Source organism: Macaca nemestrina, chromosome 16 (genome assembly GCF_043159975.1).
Source record: "Macaca nemestrina isolate mMacNem1 chromosome 16, mMacNem.hap1, whole genome shotgun sequence".
In the NCBI taxonomy this organism is placed as follows: domain Eukaryota; kingdom Metazoa; phylum Chordata; class Mammalia; order Primates; family Cercopithecidae; genus Macaca; species Macaca nemestrina.
In genome coordinates this window covers 24,696,170-24,715,893 of record NC_092140.1, presented here as the reverse complement: position 1 = coordinate 24,715,893, position 19,724 = coordinate 24,696,170, and the positions used below count along the sequence as shown (strand labels likewise).

Here is a 19,724-nt window from a genome sequence, read left to right as displayed (position 1 = left end):
AAAAAATTAAATAGGGTGAGATTATATCTCATTGTAGTTTTGATTTGCATTTCCCTGATGATCTATGGTGTTGAGCACCTTTTTATATGCCTATTTGCCATATGTGTGTCTTCTTTTGAGAAATGTCTATTCAGATCTCTTGCTTAATTATTGATCATATTATTAGATATTTTCCTATAGAGTTGTATGAGCTCCTTTTATAGTCTGGTTATTAATCTCTTGTCAGATGAGTAGTTTGCAAATGTTTTCTCCTATTCTGTTGGTTGTCTCTCTACTTTATTGGTTGTTTCCATTGCTGTGCAGAATCTTTTTAACTTGATGTGATCCCATTTATTCATTTTTTGTTTTGATTGACTGTGCTTGCAGAGTATTGCTCAAGAAACTTTTGTCCAAACGAATGTCCTGGAGAGTTCCTCCAAAGTTTTCTTGTAGTGGTTTCATGGTTTGAAGTCTTAGATATAAGTCTTTAATCAATTTTCATTTAATTTTTGTATGTGATGCGAAATAGGGGTCTAGTTTTATTCCTCTGCATTTGGATACCCAGTTTTTCCAGAATCATTTATTGAAGAGACTGTCTTTTCCCTAGTGTATGTTGTTGGCACCTTTGTTGAAGATGAGTTCACTATACATGTGTGGATTTGTTTATCTTTCTCTATTCTGTTTTATTGGTCTATGTGTCCATTTTAATGCCAGTACCATGCTGCTTTAGTTACTGTAGTTCTGCTGTATAATTTGAAGTCAGGTAATGTGATTCCTCCAGTTTTGTTCTTTTGTCTTAGGATAAGCTATTCTGCGTCTTTTGTGGTTCCATATAAATTTTAAGATTACATTTTCTCTTTTTATGAATAATGTCAATTGATATTTTGATAGGGATTGCATTGAATATGTAGATTGCTTTGAGAAGTATGAACATTTTCACAGTCTTGATTCTTCCAACTTATGAACATAGAATTTCTTTCCATTTTTTTGTGTGTGCGTCCTCTTCAATTTTTTAACGTTTTATAATTTTCATTACGCATGCTAAGAATACATTAATCTACAGTTTGCCAAATTATCTAACACAAAGTCTATTTTATAATTAACTGTTGAATATTTCATGTACCACATTGAATGCTGTACTGAAAGTAAAAAAACAGAATGGTTGTTTGGGTACTCAAAGTATGGTTTCTACTGAATCTGTACTGCCTTCATATTATTGTAAAGTCAAAAATTTGCAAGTCTAATCATCCTAACATCAGCACCATGTGTATCTATAGCATAAAATTTTGGGTTGGCAGTTCTTTTTTTGTGTGTGTGTGAACTTGTAAACAATATATGTCACTTTCTTTTGGCCTGCATGCTTTCAGATGAGAAATTTTATCAAACGAATCATTCCTGTTTCATATGTAATACATCTTTTATCTCTTAATGAGATCATATTTTCTTTTTCTTTTTTTTTCCCCAATATTCACCACTTTTGTTAGGATGTGTCTCTGTGTGGATGCCTTTGAATTTATTCTGTTTAGGTTTACTCTCTTTTTTGTCTGCTCATGCTTTTCACAAAATTTGTAAATTTTTAGCTATTACTTTGTTGAAAAATTTTAAGCCCTTTACTTTTTCTCTTTTTCTCCTAAAACTCTGAAGACATAAATAATAGGTATTTCGTATTATCTCAAAATCATGAGATCGTATTTTTCCTCCTATTTTCTTCTTCTTGATCAGGTTGAGTAATTTTTATTGATCTGTTTTTGTTCTTTGAATATTTACTAAGTTGTTTCCAATATACTATTGAGTCTATACAATGAGTTTTTAATTGTTTATTTTATTTTTAGTTCTATGATTTTATTTGGTTTTTATATCTACTATTTTTTGTTGAATGTTTAAATAGTTATTATTTATTTCAAGAGTGTGTGTAATTGCTTGCTAAAGCATAAATAGTGTGGCTTATTTGAAATAGCCATTCTGAATATCAAAGTCATTTGAAATCTAAATGCTCCACATATCAATTGATTAAAATATATGCTGTTAAAATGTATTTTTATTTGCTCTTTGGGTATTGTTACTCATGTAGTGGGATAAAAATTATAGCTTCCTATATAGCATTATTGGGCATAATTATGTTGTAAAGCTTTACATTTATAAATTGAAATATTCTAGTGTGCAAGTTTAAGAAATCACTCAAAATTGATAAAATAAGAAAAGCAAATAGGTGTGTTTCTCCTTCTCTACTGAGAAACTTCTTTCCTTTTTCATATACCATTATATAATTGCATGTTCAAATTTTTTTAAGGTCTTGTTAATTACTGTAGGAAATATATTGTTAATGCTTATACAATAAGTAATGTGTTTTAGGCACAAGCCTTACAGTGATGCAAAAATTTAAATTGGCTTAACATTTTATGATTTTTTATGTAACAGTAATAACCATTTTCTAATGCATTAGCTTAGGATTTGTCTTTAAATATATATTTTACAAATTAGCACATTAATAATACATTGACAACTTTGTACATTTTAAATAAATTTATCTATTTATGAAATTCTTATATATTTTCTCTTTAATAAGTAATTATATTATCTTATGTGGAAGTACTTGCTTTTAACTTTTAGTTATAGTTAATAGGAGAACAATTGTAAAGACCTTGTCCAAGTAAAGTATTATTCCTGTTGACTCTTTAAAATTATTTTCCTCTTTTTCATGATTCAAATAGTGTTTATGTTTACATTTTATGCAAAAAAGGAGGTGCATCTTTTCACATAAGTGTAAAAATTCCTAAATATTTACAGATTAAGACTTTTACTCAATAAGTAACTTTGCAAGCATTATTTTTTCCATTTCATTGTGACTGTCAGGCAGTTGGCCAGATGTGAAAGTAAAAATAAATAATGCAGAAAAAAGGTCAGGTGTTAATTTGGTTGAATTTCATTCATTAGTAGCAGCTAGCTTCCAGCTACAAGTAACCATTAAACTTAAATTAAAGAGGACAAAGCTGGCAAGTATTTTGCCTTGAGCATGTAAGGTTCAAAATAAAATGGCCATCAGTTCACTGCTGATGACAAGATATTTCACTACAGTTACTAGGCATGCTAAAGCTTTTGCAAATGCTTGAATGTATTTTATTGCTACTTTGAGATGAAATACTTATGTTGTTATGTAGATCATAGCATATGTTCTATTATTAGTTCCAACTCAATATTTGGATGTTATGATTACAAATTTTTCTAAATATGTCTGCAAATATATGTTTATAGCATAATTATAGGACCACACCCTCTTCAATATTTTTTCAATTTAAAAAATGCTCATATATGTAAAATACTTATAGTAAGAATAATTTTAGAAGTTTTAAAGCCCTAGTAACAAATAGATTTTTACAGTGCCAATCTTTCTTTTTTCTCTCAAATTGACTTTGAAGTTACATCTTTCATAAACTTCTTACTATACTGGAATTTTATTTTACCAGATAGACAAATTCACTGTGTGTTTTCCCCCTGACTTCCCTCTTTCTTAGTATGGTTGCATCACTCACATTTACGTATCTCTGAGTTTCTCTCAGCCTCTGTTTCTTTCTTTGCCTTTCTTGCTCTATATTAAACAAATTATATTTCTAGATATTTAGGGATAAATTTACCCTAGTCTTAAAGTAAATTAATTTTTATGATGCATTGCAATTTTCAGCAAGGATTTCTGTATGACTTTGCATTCATAAAGTAAATGACATTTGCTATTAAATAGAACTAATCTGTAAAATACACATCAAAATTTGCATGATAATGAATACTCATGAGTAAATGCTTTCAAATAAGTTTTGCTAGTCTCCCAGTTTTAGTACGTCATAATATTTTTTAAAAACACGTTTTCTAAGGCTATAGCTGACATAGATTGTTATTCCTCTGACGAATCTGAGCAAAATAAATTGAAAATCCTTGGAAAAAATTAATCATTCTAAAAGAGTCAGAAGGCAGAGAAAGCCTAGGCAGACCCAGGTAGATCCTCAGTGAAACCCCATCTTCAAGCCAAAAGCAGCCTGAAACTCACAGCTCAGAGTGAGGACTTCTATTCTTGTTTGGCTTCTCTTTCCTTATTGGGTCTTTCTGAATAATGCCCTTTAACCAATCAAATATTGCCTTTTCCAATACTACTTACAGCTCCCCTTTCCTCCATCCTGATCCTATAAAAACACCAGTCTCAGCCACACTGACAGAAACAATCTGACTTCAGGGAGAAATAATCTGACTTCAGGGAAGACGACCTGACCTTCCTATCTCCTCTTCAACTGGCTCTCTGCTGAGAGCTGTTTTTGTTGCTCCATGAAATTGTTTCTTCATCCATCCTCACAGTGTAGCTCCCACGTATCAGTGAGAACATATGATGTTTGATTTTCCATTCCTGATTTATGAACATCATCATACGTATCTTGGAGGAACATGTTAAGGAAGTATATTTTTAGTAGTGTTTCTGATTGTAAAGTAAAAGCCAACTGACATCTACTAGAGAACGGAACGGTTTCCTTAATGCAGTTGTATCAGTGTATACTCCATTTCTAATTTATGAAGCAGAATTTTGTAAGCAATCTTAACAAAAGTTGTAATTGATAATTTTAAAAAATCTTACCAACATGGTGACTCTAAAGTTATATATTGAGTAATCTTCATTTATATTTTTCTGGTTTATCAAAGGTTGAGTACATTTTCATATGTATTGTAGCCACATATGTTATCTTTTAAATTGGTTACCTTTTTATCGATTTCTTGATCACCGCTTGAAGATTAAATTATAAATATCTTCTCAAGTTTTTGATTTACCTTTTGATTTCATGGTATATTTTTATTTATAAGCCGAAGTTCTCAGTTTTAATGAGTTCAATTTTAATGATATTTTCTATATGATTTTCGTCCTTTGTATCACAAAGGAACTGTAATCTAGAATGGCATATCCAGAAAATACATGGCTAAAAAAAAGCCATTTCATCTTAATAAAGCTTGATTATCATTCACTAGTGACAGAACTTCATTAAAGAGTTTTTAAAGATCTACTTCAGAAATAAGGCCTATAGGTCTGTAAAAACAGTGCACTAAGAGCATATGAACCACACAGATAAGGCAAATTATTAGTGAGTTTTCAAAATTCTTATAACAATCCATATGTAGTATGTTCTATTGGAACATATGGTAAATCTGGATATGCAAATTGAGAGGTAGACAATCTTCACTAAAACATTTTCAGTTTATTTTATTGTTCAGAAAGAGAACAAAGATTATGACATATCTTATACTTTCCTATTTTAAACATGAAAGCTAAACTGTTCAGTGTAATCACTGAAGTACAGAAACATTCCAAATTTGTGGAATAAAAATAATAATAATTATAAAAACTTCCCTGCCCAAAGAAGAAAACACAGAAGGAGGTAAATATGTACTGTAATTAGGGCAAATATGTAATGCAAAGGTAGATAGAATAGGTAAATCTAAGTAACTATATACATGCAAAGGTAATTATTTGAATTTCATAAATTAAAACTCAAACTTTCAGGAACTCTTTATTGATCATTAAGCTCTGAGAAAGAAGTCATTGGATTCAATTCAGTGGCAAGTCATTAAATAATTCTAATTCTAATAATAATAATAGTAAACCAGCATCACAGTGTTCAGTGACTACTTCACATCCCTCAACAGAGCTATCAAGGACTGAATGAATATTAAAACTGAATAACGCAGTAACTCCTAGAATTGGCCCCTTAGGTTTATGGTTGACTGAGCTTTAAATTGCCTATGTTCTATTGACCATTTAATTCTCTCAGTCAATTGATAAATAAAATACTTTAGTCATCAGAGCTGTTAATCCACTTTCATGACACTTGCTTTTCACCAAACATTAGATTAGCTCTTTTTGTTTTTTGAATTTAAGATTCAGTTCAAGTCAAATTGGGTTTATGTCGTTACAAATTGTCAGGCATGACTTCTCCTGGGAAATCTGAGGATTTTCATGGAATAAACAGCACTTTCTAAAATCAACAGAGAACAATATGATTTGTGTCAGCATAGTGAAATGGTTATATATTTCTTGTGGAATATAATTGTATCAAAACAAAATATTTGAAAGATGCTATTTTATAACTATCAGTAATTAATTGAATTTGTTCTGACTGGGCTGCATCTTTCTAGTAACCACAAATCATTGTATCTATGTCATATTTATATCTAATATAAATTATTTAATTTTTGTAATATATGTAAGTGGATTTTTTAGTTTATACGTTTTCTTTATTTCCCTCCCCCACAGTAATTTAACATGAAATAATCTATAAATCAAAATGAAAAATAGACATAATATAGTTTAATTTTTTATGCTGTTTGCTTGTGATGTTTATATACAATAAACATAATATATAAACCATACAAATTTAAGAAATAGAGAATATACAGAAACAAAATTACACATAATCACATAATCACAGCATCCAAATAACACATAACCCCAGTTCCAGATGGCCCTTCCTGATGGCCTGCTGTGTGGATTTAGGATTTGCTTTGCCGTCTACCACAATCACATAAGACAATTATTTGCAATAAATCTTAAATACTTATCTCCTACATGTTCTGTTTCTCTTGTAGAATCCTAAGACATCAATTACACCTCTTTACAATGGTTGCCCTAGAGAATAAAATGTACTAATGGCAGTTGCAGCCCATTTTGGAGTGGGCTGCCATGATGCCGGCTGCCATGTGAGAGTCAGGGCCAGTGCTGCCCACTCCACGGAGGAAGGTTGGAGGGGGACCCAGAAACAAGAAGAAGCCCCACCCCCATGCAAACCTGGCTCCCTTCCAAGCCCTACCCTCCCAGGCACAGCTGCAGCTGCCCAGCCACAGGGGTATCTCTGCACTCTCAGGCCCAGGAAGCACTCTGTCCCCATAGGCTCAGAAATATCTGCCCCTGCTGCCTGGCCACTCCCTGCTCCCAGTTCTTGCTCTGATTTCAGAGCAAAGATGAAGCCAAGCTTGGGTGTTGTCATAACCTAGCTAGGTGTGCATGCACTTGGAACAGTGCTGATACTCCAGCTCCATACCACCTCAGCCCTCTCTGGGTTTTGGGAGCCCATAAGCATGGGATGGAGGCCAAGGCAGGGCTGAGGGCAGCTCATCATGGACCTGCAGGCATCCCTCACCATGAATAGCCTGGGCATTGGGGATGGCAGGTTGATGTCCATGGGAGACAGACAAACTCCTGGGCAGAAAGGGGTGGATCCCAGTGAAGGCCCACCTTCAGACCAGGGGATGGTCTGGAGCATGGGGGCTGGGCTGTCAGTTCTGAGTTCTGTGGACTGGAGTGAGAACTTATAGTGCTTTTTCTGGGCCTGCTTGTAAGTGCCTATGGATCAATCAGCACACACTTCCTCCCATCTGAAGCCCATAAAAGCTCTGGACTCAGCCAGACTCAGGCAGACATCGGGAGGACCAGCCTGCAGGGAGGAGCTACCCACTGCCGGTCTCCTGTCAGCTGAGAGCTGGGCAGACGTTGGGATGATACGCCTGCACATAGGAACTACCCACTCTGGATCTCCTCTCTGCTCAGACCTACATTTGTTGGGATGACCTCTCTGTGGAAAGGAGCTACCTACTTTGAGTCTCCTGAGAGCTGTACTATCACTCAACAAAGCACCTCTTTATCCTACTCACCCTTCAGTTGTCCATATACTCTCATTCTTCCTGGTTATGAGACAAGTACTCAGGACCCACTGAATGGTGGGACTGAAAGAATTGTAACACAAACAGTGATGAAACATGCCCGTCATTCATGTTGTGGGTGACAAGAAGGAGAAAAGAGAGGAGGAAAGAAAAGCTGTGGCACTTCAGGGACCCCAGAGAGGAGCTCCCCAACCCAGGGTGGTGATACCAGCCTTGGGCCTCTGTGGTTCCTGGTATCTCCAAGTTTCTGGACACTACTGTGTTTCCTGGTGCCTGAAGTGGAAGCTGCCTGGTCCAGCCATAGCCTCACAGGGAGCTGGCACCCATGCTGGTGCCTGGAGCTGCCTGCCCTGCCACAACTGGTGTGTGTGGCTATGCACAGTGGCAGCTGTGCATAGTGGCAGGACTGTGTGCTTGCTCGCTCACTCACCCTTCTCCACTCTGTACCTGACTCACCCTTGGCAGTTGTGGGATCTGGGCTGGTAGCAAGAGCTAAGTGCAGCTTGCCAGGCCAAGTGGGTGGAATAAGGCCAATGGGCCCAAGCAAAACTCAGGCAAAGGCACCACTGGCCACACAGACTTCTGACTGGTGAAGGGGCACCACAAGGAACCTGTGACAGTATGTTTTTACCTAATCTATATTCACCTTCTAATAAGAGTATTCCACTCTAGGTACCTTGTATAATAGAATTCCAGTTCTTTTTTTCCCATTACTTATGACATTGCTATCACTCATATCACATGTTTAAATGCTACACTCACTCAGTGGAGTGTTATTGTTATAACATTAATATCTCCTTAGAGAGGCCTTGTCTTAACAGTTCTTTCCACTGTAATCCACTGTTATATTAGAGTCCTGTTGTAGTGCAAAGTTATAAGGGAAAAATGGTTTTATATTTTTATTGTCAAACCTTGGTCTTCTAATGGGCTTGTTTCTCTGGGCTGTGAACTTTCCAAGTGTTTATCAGCCATTTTTTTCCCTGCATGTTAGACATGAATGCCAGAGTACACTGTAGTAGGAAAAACACTTTTTGTTTTTGTTTTTGTTTTTCACGCTCCAATAAGACTCTGCAAAGTCTTTTCCACTGGAATATAAAGCTTTGTTTTAAAGAAAGTTCTAGGTGTATTTAACAATGATCCAGTTTTCTCCCCTGCTTCTGCCAGAGTGAGCTCTGAGGAACATTTCACTGTGAGAATACAATGGAGTTCTTCTTGATAAATCCCACAAAATTGTGTGGCTTCCTCGCAAAACTGCAGGGCCAGGGAGTTTCTTATTCTCATCCTAGTTCAAACTCTACCTGCAGAAGTTCTTCAAATTTTCCGTTTTAGGTTTCTGTTCAATCCACAGTTTCTTCTCCAGGTAAACAGATCTCAGTTGTGACTCTCTTTGATCCTCCTGTTTCTCCAGTTTTAGGGGTGATGGTTTACTGGGCATTCTCAGTTCTCTGATGGGCTCAAAAATAACCTGTTTGTTTTTTGTTTTTCTTAGGTTTTTCTTGCTGAAAGAATGGAATGACTTAGAAAAATTGTTACACATGGACCTGAAACTGCAAGTCTCATATTATCTTTTTTTTATGGCTTCAGGATATTTTGTAGTACCCCATTTCATTCCTGATATTATTGATTGAAATATTTGTTTTAATCTTTATCTAACTTGCTACAAGTTTATCAATTTCACTGATACTATTGAAGAGAAAACTTTTTGTCATTGATTTCTCTATTGCTTTCCTGATTCCAACATCATTGATTTCTGTTCTTTATTATTTTCTATGTTTGACTTGATTTGTGTTTATTTTGCTCTTCTTTTTCTAGTTTCTTGAAGTAGAAACATAGATGATTGATTTTATAACTTTCTATTTAACCATTAATTGCTGCAAATTTTCCTCAACATAGCCTTTTGTATCCCACAATCTTTGTGTGTTTTTATTTTTGTTTTTCTGTGTATTTTTTAATGTTCCTTAAAATTTCCTCATTGATTCCTGCATTATTTAAAAGAATGTTGTTGAATTTCCAAGTGTTTAGAGCTTTCCTGTTGTCTTTCTGATACTGATTTCCAGTTAGATTCAATTGTCAGAGATTTAAATGAAAATACATTATACACTTTAAATTACGTAAAACTGATCAGAATTTTTTTGTGACTCAGGATGAGATCTATCTTGGTCAATATTTATTCCACAGATACTTGAATGTGTGTTCTGTTATTGTTGGGTAGAGTGTTCTATGAAGGTTAATTTAATTATGTTGATTGATGATACTGTTCATTTCAACCATGTCTTTACTGAATGTCTCTCAGTATTTCTAGCCTTTGTGGAAATTCCCAACTATAATTTTGGCTTTGTCTATTTTTCCTTTCACCTTTATTATTATTTTTCCTAATTTGTTCTGAAAGTCTGTTTTTAGTGTATATATGCTTAGAATTGCTACCTGGTTTTGGTGGATTAATTATTTTATAAATGTTTAATATTCCTCTTTTTTCCTGGTAATTTTCTTTTTATGTCTAATATTTTATATTTATTTTTAGTCATATTTTATCTAATATTAATTTGCATAATATAGCCATTTTCCATTATTTTACTTTCAAGCCACATGTCATTATGTTTAACATAAGCTTCTTGTAAGTAGCAGAGACTTCATTCATCTTTAAAAATCTGCTCTACCAATTTGTATTTTAATGGATGTACTTATTTACATTTAAATCTATTATTTTTAATCTAGTCTACCATTTCATAACTTTTTTCTGCTTCTTTCGCCTATTGTCCATTACTCTGTTTCATTATTCTCACATTTCTTTGAAATACTTAAAAACATTTTAGTTTTGTTTTATTAATTAATTTATTTTTATCGTTTGATATATTTGGCTTAGTGGTTGCTGTCTATATGGTCATATAGGGGTTTTACTTATTACAGCGTACTGGTGTTAATGTTTTACTTATTCAAGTGAAGTGTTGAAATCTTTTCAATTTTGTTCGTTTCTCTTTCCCATTAAACAATTTGCAAGTCTTTCTGCAACACACATCTAGTACACATCAGTTAGCATCATAGCTTTTGTCTCAACTCTAACATACGATTTTTAAATCTCAGGAGGAGAGTAGTCTGTTATCTTTACTGTCTCTTTACCTATTTTATTATTCTTTCATTTCTGAAGCTTTCAGCCTTATTCTATTTTCTTTTTATTTCTGTTTCTTGAGCTTCCTATTGCCATTTTAAGGATAGTTTTGCTAGCAACAAATTCCCTTTTTTTCCTGCTGTCTGATAATATCTTTATTTATTAATTTTTTCATTGATAAAGGATAGTTTCACTGGATGTAGGATTTTGAGTTGACAGTTCTTTAATTGCAGCACTAAAATACATTATGTCCTTACCTTCTGATCTCCTTTGTTTCAGATGAGAAATCAGCTGTAGTTCAATTTGGTATTGCTTTTAAAGCAATGACTTATTTCTTATTCTCTTTATAAAAAGTATTTTTCTGTCTTTGCAGATATTACCTTATAATGTGATTTATTCTGCTTTTCTTTGGGTTTATTCTTGATGCAAACATAATCAGTTATGAAATTTACTCAGCTTCCTGTATTTATAAATGTATATCTTTCCCTAAATTTAGGAAGTTTTCAGCCATTATTTCATTAAATACCTTTTCGGCCTTGTGCTTTTTCTCTTTCTTTCTAAGAATAATGATGATAAGAATGTTAGAATTTTTTTTTTTTATTTTCCCAGAGATCCCTGAGATCAGCTCATGAGTTGTCTGTAAAATTTATTTTCTGTATTTTCTCAGATGGAGTGAATTCTATTAATTTGTCATCAAGCATAGAAATTCTACCTTTGTTATTTCTATTCAACCATTCAACTGTCGGGGCTACACAACAATATTTTTCTTTTTACTGATTATTGTTAATTTAAATTTCATATTTTCAGGTAGTGCTTTAATTTTAAATCAAACTGTTTATGCTGAGACAATTACAGATTCACATGCACTTGTCAGAAATAGTACAAAGACATTTTATAGACCATTTTCCCAGTATTCTACAATATTTGTACATTGCAAAACAGGTACACTATCACAGCCAGAAAGTTGACATTGATTGGCCAAAGTACAAACATTTCAATTACCAAACCGATTTTTAGATTGCCCTTTTATATGTGTCCAATTCCTTCACATTCCCACTCCCTCTTTAAACTTCTTCGAGCATTCATTTTTATAATTTCATGATTTCTATTTGTGATTTTGTCATTGAGTGTGTGACCTTTTAAAGCTGGTGATTATACTCAGCATAATTCACTAGAAATTTGTTTTGTTTTTGCTTTGCTAATTCTAGGTTGTTGCATAGATTAGTCCTTGTTTCCTTTTTATTGATGAGAAATATTCCATGTTTTTTATGTACCAGAGTTAGTTTAACAATTCATTCACTGAAAGACCTCCGAGTTGTTTATAGTTTTTGGCTTTTGTTAATAAAGCTAGTATAGACATTTGTTTATGGGATATTTGTAAACATAAATTTTCATTTTTCTAGGATAAATGCCCAGAAAAGCATTTACTGTGATGTCAGGTAAAGTCATATTTAACTTTTAAGAAGCTGCTAAAATATCTTGTAGATTATCAGTACAATTTTATATTCCTAGTAGCAACGTATGCGGTATCCTACTAATTTTCACCAGCATTTGATGTCATCACTTTTTAAAGCTATTCTGACAAGCATGTACTGATATCTTGTTATAATTTTATTTCCATGGTCTTAAGTGCTACTGATACTGAACATATTTTCATGTGTTTATTTACCATATGTGTATATATGTATATTTTCCCTTCTTTGCTGTAATGTCTTTTTTTTTTGCCTATTTTCTTTGTATTGTTTCCTTTTTTTCCTTAGTTATTGTGTTTTGAGTATTCTTTTTATGTTCCAGCTTCTATTCCTTTGGATATGTGGTTTGCAAATATTTTCTCCCAATGCAAAGTTTGTCCTTTTATATTCTCAGTACACTCTTTTGCAGAGCAAAAATAATTAATTTTAATGGAATATGGCATTTTTTAATTGTATGGATTGTTATTTTGGGCACCAAGAATAAGAACTCTTAGCCAGCACAAGATTCTAAAAATTTCCCTATATTTTCTTTTAAAGTGCTATGTTTTACATTTAATATATGTAATTTTTGACCTTATTCTTGTATGATAAGTTAGGCTCAAATAATAAGCTATTCTTATATAATGAGTTTGCCTATGGATGTTGAATTGCTATGGAACTACTTGAGGAAACTTGTATTTAAAAATAAATAATTATTATTTTTATAAATGTGACAGTTAATATTTTATGGTTTTATTATGTACAACATGATATTTTGAAGTACATATTGTGGAATGGTTAAATTTAGCCAACCAACAAATGTATTGATTCACATATTTATTATTCTTGTGGTAAAAAGCATGTAACATCCACTCTCTTTACATTTTTTACAAATATAATGTTTTCATTAACTATAGTCACTTTGCTGTACAATAGATTTCTTGAAAAGCATTTCTCCCCTCTAACTGTAAGTATGTATCATTTAACTAAAATCTTCCCATCTCCCTCTCCCTTTTAACCACCCCAGCTTCTGGTAACACCATTCTACACTCTACTTAGACATGACCAACTTTTGTGATTTTACATATGAATGAGATTACATGTAATTTGTCTTATGTGACTGGTCTACTTTACTTAACATAATGACCTCCAGGCTCATCCATGTTGGGGCAACTGACAGGATTTCATTCTATTTGTCGCTGAATAGTATTCCATTGTGCATGTATACCACATTCTATTTATCCATCTCTTGAGGAACACTTAGGTTAATTCCATTTCTTTGCTATTATTAATAGTGCTGCAATAAACATGAGAGGGCAAATATGTCTTCAACATACTGATTTCAATTCTTTCTTATATATACCTAGTAGTGGAATTGCTGTGTCATATGGTAGTTCTATTTTTAAATTTTTTGAGACAACTCCATACTGTTTTCCATAATGTCTGCACTAATTTACATTCCCACCAACAGTGTGTAAGGATTCCCTTCTCTTCACATCCTCACTTCAACTTGTTATCTTTTGCGTATTTGATAATGACCATTTTAATTGGGGTGAGAAAAGATCTGACTGTGATTTTAATTTGCATCTCTGATGACTAGTGATGTTGAACATTTTTCATATACCTTTGGCCAGTTGTATGTCTTCTTTTACATAAGGTCACTTCGGTGTTTTTCCTATTTTTTTAGTGGGATTTTTTTTGCTATTGAGTTGTTTTGAGTTTCTTATATATTTTGGACATTAGTCCCTGGTCAGATGTAGAGTTTGTAAACATTTTCTCCCATTTAGTAGGTTGTCTTTTAACTCTGTTGATTGTATCTTATGCTGTGTAGAAGGTTGTTAGTTTGACATAATGTCATTTGTCTATTTTTGCTTTTGTTGCCAATGCTATTGAGATGTTATCTAAAAACTTCTTACCCAGACCAATGTTATGAAACATTTTCACTATGCTTGCTTCGAGTAATTGCATAGTTCCAGGTCTTACACTTAAGTCTTTAATCCACTTAGAGTGGATTTTTGTATATGGTGAGAGATAGGGGTTTATTTCATTCTTCTGCATGTCGATGCCTGTAGCTTTCTCAACATCAATTATTGAAGAGACTGTCCTTTCTCCAAGCTGTGCTCTTGGCACATTTGTTGAGTACAAGTTGGCTGTAAATTGGGGATTAATTTCTGGACTCTCTTGTGTTCCATTGGTCTTGTGTTTATTTATATGCCAGGGCCATTCTGTTTCAGTTATTATAGTTTTTTAGAACACTTTGAGGTCAGGTAGAGTGATGCTTCCAGCTTTGCTCTTTGCTCAAGATTGATTTAGATACTCAGGTGTTCTGTGGTTCCACAAAATTTTTAAGACTGTTTTTTCCATTTCTGTGAAAAATGTCATTGGTATTTAGATAGGGATTTCATTGAATTTGTAGATTGCTTTGAGTTTTCATGGGCTTTTTAATGATATTAATTTTTCCAATCCATAAATGTGGCATGTCATTCTATTTATTTGTGCCATCTTCAATTTCTTTCATGAATTTTTATATTGCATAGTTTTTGTTATAGAGATATTTTACCTCATTGGTTAAATGTATTCTTACGTATTTCTTTTGGAGCTAGTGCAAATGAGATTATTTTTTATTTTTTTGTTCAGATAGATCTCCATTAATCTATAGAAATTCTATTGATTTCTGCATTTTAGTTTCATAACTCACAAGTTAATTGAACTTGTTTATTAGTTCTAACAGCTTTTCAGTGACATGTTTAGGGTTGTCTATATATAAGATCATATTGTTAGCAAACAAACATTTTAACCTTCTACTTTCCAATTTGGATGCCTTTTATTTCCTTTTCTTGTCTAATTGCTCTGGCTGAGATCTCCAGTACTATGCTAAATTGGAGTGGTAAAAGTGAGTATTCTTATCTTGTTCTAGATCTTAGAGGAAAAGCTTTAACTTTCCTCATTCAGTATTATATTAGCTGTGAGTTTGTATATGTGGCCTTAATTATGTTTAGTTACAGTCCTTCTACAACTAATTTGTTGAGAGTTTCTATGTGAAGGAATATTGAATTTTATTAAATGCTTTTTCTGTGTCTATTGAAATAATCATAGATTTTGTCCTTCACTGTTAATATGATGTATCACATTTATTACTTTGTGTATATTGAATAATTCTTGCATTTTTGTGATAAATCTTCATTGTTCCCAATAACCTTTTTAATGTGCTGTTGAATTTGATTTACCAGTTTGTTGTTGTTGTTCTTGTTATGTTCACCAGGGATATTAACCTGTAGTTTTCTTTTTCTTGTGTCCTTGTCTTTCTTGTGTTTTGGAATCAGAGTAACATTGTTCTTGTAGGATGAGTTAGAAAGAAATCCCTCCTTTTCTATTTTTTTATATAGTTTTAAAAGAAGTGATATTAGCTATTCTGTAAATGTTTGATAGAATTCAGCAGTGAAACCATCAGTTCCTGGACTTTTCTTTAATAGTAGAATTGTTACTACTGATTCAATCCCCGTACTCATTGGTCTATTCAGATTTTCTTTCTTCATAGTTCAATCTTGGTAGCTTATATGTGTCCAGGAATTTACCTATTTTTTTGAAGTTTTCCAATTTATTGATGTATAATAGGTCATAATAGTCTCTTACAATCCTTCATATTCCTGTGGTGTCAGTTGTAATACTCCCCCTTTTTATCTCAGATTTTATTCATTCAAGATCTCTTTTTTGCTTGTTTGTTTCTTAGTTTAGCAATAGGTTTTTCAGTTTTGGTTATCTTTTCAAAAAATCGCTCAGCCTTTGCTGACATAGACAGAGGTAGAGCTACATTTTTATTATAGGGTGTTTGGTTGTTTTTTTCTAACTACTTTCTGTCTTTCTAAGCTGGCTTTTTCCTGTTTTTGTTTGTTTGTCGTTTGTCTATTGTCATTTGTTGTTGTTATTGTTATTGTTTTTCACTACAGAGGGCTGGCTTTGGTTAGGGCATTTGCTATTTACATATATGGGCATTTCATTTTGCTGGATACTTCAGGACCTATTTTTGGAAACATGAAGCAATAAGAAAACTCTGAAACTCACCACCATGTTGTTTTCAGGTCACACAGGCCTTACCCAGTCTGACGGTTCTCTCCAATGTTCAGTTTTCATATGTCAGTTTTATATATAATGTCCAAGTTCATTGTACTTAGGGAGAAATAAAAATAGTACTAATATTTCATTTTCTTGGAAGTGGAAGTCCCCTGTTTGTTTCTATCTTATAACATGTTTTTCTTTTTCTTTGGTGCAATTTTTTACTTTGTGTTTGGTTTAAGGGAATGTGGGATTGATTGCTGAAGGATTTTTTAGGATGTCTGATGTAAAATCCTTATCAAATAATATCTGCATCATGTTCTTAGTATTGGTGTTAGTTTATTGTCTTTCTCATTCAAATTGAGGTGTTTCTAATTTTTCATATAACAAGCGACTGATTTTCACTTGTGCTTTGAACATTTTGGTGATTATGTTAGGAAAATCTTGATCTTATTTCAATTATTTATTTTAGTAGACAGTCCCCCGTTTTGTAGCCAGTTTTGTTGCTGTTTCACCGATTGTTTCATTTTCTTCCCCTAGCAAAGCTATTCTGCTCTGCTTCATTTGTTTCGTGCTCCAGGGGGTCCTGTCCAATCCCTGTTGGTGCCACCTGCAGAGACAGAAAGAACTTAAATGAGCTGCCTGTCGACAGTGGGAAATCTTTGGAGGGAAGCGGTCATAAGCCACTGGGCCTGGGTCTCTTCATAGAGAGCAGGAAGATGCAGGGCTTTGCAGCTGCTGCAGCTGTTGAGGGACTGGTCTGGTTACTGGTAACCTAGCTGTAGGATGGGGACCAGGACAAACCATGAACCCTTGGCCACTACAGCTGCTTATCCATTCATCCACTCACCAGGTCTGGGTTATGAAGCTTGGCCTGGGATGGTCAGGGCATCACTGTGATTTTTGTCAGATTCATCAGTGGTTTCCTGGATATTGCGCAGAGACAAGGATGAATTCAGCATTTATTGTTACTTCCTATACTAATGAATAAGATCATCAACATTGAACAAATTTTTACCTGACACTGACTCAGGTTTCCAGTTGAGTCAGAACTGGAATTCTCTGCTAGGTCTCTGTTGGGTTTCTGCTTTCTAGATCCTTTATAAAGCCAGAAAGAATAGACTATTCTTATTTGAGTTTTTTGTTGTTGTTTATTTCATTGTTGTTCATTTGCTTAGGACTGTCAGTGATTTGGTGTTGCACTTTACAGTCCTGGGATATTCAAAAAGAAAAACGAAACCCAGAGAATTCACCACATTGTACTTCTTCAAGTCCTGAGATCTGAGACAATCTGCTTGCTGGTTTTCAGAGTTTTTAAAAAAAATCCATTTAATAATTTCCTTCGTATTCAGTTGTTTAGAAAACATGAGTAGAAAAATAATAAGTCTATACCCTCGTGAGTAACAGAAGTGACCAAAACATATTTTGATATATCTTTGTGGGCAATATACTTCTCACTCTTGTAATATATTTGTGTTAATCTTGTGACAAAGCTATTTTCTCCTAGACCTGCTACTTATTCTTTTTCTCTTCTTTTTCTATATAGATCTAATCCTTAGGGTTTGAAGTTGATATGAAGAGCATTCATTTCTTTTATTGTTTGAAAAGCCATCTCCCGTAGGGTTGAATTCTGTCCTGTGGTGAGATGAGGGCCTCTTCCATTTTTCAGTCATGTGTTTTAGAGGCCGGGCTTTGTGGCTCATCCCTGAAATCCCAGTCCTTTGGGAGGCTGATGCAGGCAGATCACTTGAGCAAAAGAGTTTGAGACCAGTCAGGGCAACATGGCCAAAGCCCAACTCTACAAAAAAATGCAAAAAATTAGCTGAGCATGTTAATGCGCACCTGTAGTCCCAGCTACTGGGGAGGTCAAGGTGGCAGGATGGCTTGAGCACAAAGGCAGAGGTTGTAATGAGCCAAGATCATGACACTGCGCTCCAGTCTGGAGTTTGTTGAGCCAGACCCTGTCTCAATAAATAAATAAATAAATAAAATCCCAAATTTTAGACATAGAATAACTACATTTGTAAAAAGACAACAAAAGGTAAATAACAATTCTAATTTATTTAACAGGTTGTCTTACTCTTCTCAGGCTTAAACAATACAGTTTTATTTCCTATCCTTTTGGAAGCTGAGAAATCTGAGATCAGGTAGATCAGGTTGCCAGCATGATTGAGTTCCTGGTTAGGTCTCTCTTTCTAGTTTGCAGATATCTGTTTTCTTGCTGTATCCTTACACGGAAAAGAGAGGGAGAAACAGAGACAGAGAAAGAGAGAGAGAGAGATCTTTCTCTTGTAAGGACACCAGTTCCATCGCCGAGGCTCCACCTTTAAGAATTGATTATCTCCAGAAGGCCTTATATCCAAATACCATCACATTGAGGTTTAAGGCTTCAACATATTAATTTTGACGGACATAATTTAGCCCATAGCATGGATAAACACGTGCTTTTCTCTATGCAAGCTTCCCTTTTTCAGTAAATTGTTGATTATCGCAGTTATCATCTTCACTCATTGAAAAATGAGATTAGAGAAAGAAAAGCAGAGATTTTGATTGGCCAGGAGTTAATGTTTGACCAAGTATCACCTCTTCTTCTGTGGTAGCCACCTCTGTTCCAAGATAAATAAATCTGTTGTATCTTGGCAATGCAAGCCCTTTGTTATTTATCTTCCTTCAAACTAGACATTGTGAGACCCTTTGAGATTTTCTCCAATTAGCCCTATTAGTAATGCAGTGTTATCCCAAACTAGGAAACATTTTTAAGCCCCTGGTGTTCTTTTTGTTTGTTGGCTTTATGGCAGTATAAATTATCTCCTGTAATTTTGTGTGTTTAGACTATTTATTTATTTAAAACTTTTTTCCTTTCCTGTAGATACAGATTTTCAATTTTGCATGGTTTTATGTTTCTTTTATTAGGTGTCAGGAAAATGCTCATTTTGTGAACCTGTGTAAATAATGCAATATTGCATTATATACTCACTTTACAGTCATTTATTGAGCACCTTTGGTCTCATCATTAATCTATTGTATTAGAGTGATAAAAATAAAAAAATTCTTTAGGAAAGGCACACAATGACTAAGCAATTAAAATGCTTGTTATAATCCCAGGTACTCCTAAAGAATATTTAGGATAGGATAATAAATTATAATAGAGGAAAATACCTGCTTTTATGAGCATTAACCGGAAATACCTCTCTGGAGAGGGGATGACTGAGTAGAAAGTATGTAATGATTTTATGAAGACTTGGAGAGAAGTCTTGCAGTTAGTTGTTACAGTATATGCAAAGTCTCTGTGTTAGGAAAGAACATGGCCAGTGCCAGGGTCAGCCTGAGTTTCAGTAGGGAATAAACCAGTAGAGTAGTAAAGTGGGATACAATCTTAAAAGTGGCCAGGAATAGAGCATATAGGGCCACAAAGATTTATTTTATGTAAAATCCTAATATGCTTATTT

General features: G+C 33.9%; 1 long non-coding RNA gene across 1 annotated transcript; it reads right to left on the bottom strand.

The window, feature by feature from the left end:
- Positions 1 to 13,152: 13,152 nt before the first annotated feature.
- Positions 13,153 to 18,110, bottom strand: LOC105477022 (uncharacterized). Its single transcript, XR_984406.2, has 3 exons — positions 17,294 to 18,110; positions 17,126 to 17,201; positions 13,153 to 16,885 (listed from the first exon to the last, which is right to left on the bottom strand). It is a non-coding gene; the product is annotated as an uncharacterized lncRNA (long non-coding RNA).
- Between the last annotated feature and the right edge of the window lie 1,614 nt (positions 18,111 to 19,724).